The sequence below is a fragment of the Octopus bimaculoides genome, chromosome 20, assembly GCF_001194135.2.
Source record: "Octopus bimaculoides isolate UCB-OBI-ISO-001 chromosome 20, ASM119413v2, whole genome shotgun sequence".
Lineage (NCBI taxonomy): Eukaryota > Metazoa > Mollusca > Cephalopoda > Octopoda > Octopodidae > Octopus > Octopus bimaculoides.
This window is the reverse complement of record NC_069000.1, coordinates 41,972,748-41,974,140: the sequence shown is the minus strand read 5'-3', so window position 1 is coordinate 41,974,140 and position 1,393 is coordinate 41,972,748.

The window sequence follows — 1,393 nt, the reverse complement described above, 5'->3', positions numbered from 1 at the left end:
ATATATATATATATATATATATATATATATACATATATATATATATATATCGACCCCAGGGCTTATTCTTTGTAAAGAATATATATATTTATCGTGGCACCCCATCGGTTATGACGGTGAGTGTTCCAGTTGATCCGATCAATGGAAGAGCCTGCTTGTGAAATTAACGTGCAAGTGGAGAGCACTCCACAGACACGTGTACCTTCAACGTAGTTCTTGGGAGAGATTCAGCGTGACACTGAGGGTGACAAGGCTGACCCTTTGAATTACAGGCACAACAGAAACAGGGAGAAAGAGTGAAAAAAAGTTGTGGTGAAAGAATACAGCAGGGTTCACCACCACCTCCTGCTGGAGCCTCGTGGAGCTTTAGGTGTTTTCACTCAATAAACACACACAACGCCCGGTCTGAGAATTGAAACCGCGATCCTATGTATGTGAGTGTGTGGTGTGAACTGAGTGTACATTTGTGAATTTATACTGGTGCGTATTATGCGGAGCGTGTGTGTGAGAGAGAGAGAGAGAGAAAGAGAGAGGCAGACAGACAGAGAGGGAGAGTGAGAGCAAAACATGTTAAGCTGAAAATTCCTGTCAGTCTATGAAGGTCAGCAAAACATTTCTATCCCTCCTTAGTTTCTTCTCTACCCTACTCTCTCGCCCCCCTCCCACTCTCTCTCTCTCTCTCTCTCTCTCTTTCTCTCTATGTCACCTTGAACTTTACAATCAGCAGAATGTGTGCCAGAAGATAATTTGGCAAATTAAAAAGAGAGCCAAAGATAGAGACAGGTTATAAACAGGCAGCACAAAAGACTTTTGAAAAGATCAGTCACTATGACCCGATTGAGGTCAGACAACAAGTTAACAGAACTGTCAGAGCATTGGATCTAGGAGGAGAGCTTTACATCTGTGCTTCTCAAACAGGGTCCATATAAGGTAATAGTAAACTGGGGATCCACAATAATATTTTAACCCTTTTGTGATCAGATCTCTCTGTCAGCTGTAATGTCTATTTTTTTCTCATCATTTTGAATTTATCCTGCATTATTTGTAACCTTGAGATTTCGATGATGTGATTGTTTATGTTCAGAATGACATTGTAGGGTAGGTGTGAGATGTCAGAGCTGGCCAGTTTGAACATTAAACTTGTGGAATATTTTTGGTTAGATACGACTGGTTTAAATGTTAAAGGGTTAAGGGACCCTGAGATAAGTTTGCTTTAGATGTATGTATTGGTGTTTATTGCAAGAAACTGCTGGGTTTCTGTCTCTAACGTTTTACATGGCGGAAAAAAAGACCCTTTCAACTGGGTGGGGTGTAGTATTGAAGGATATGAAGGTATGGTACGTAAGTAGGAGCAAGTGTCTTGCTGAAGAGATGAATACATGGCTTTGCTAAC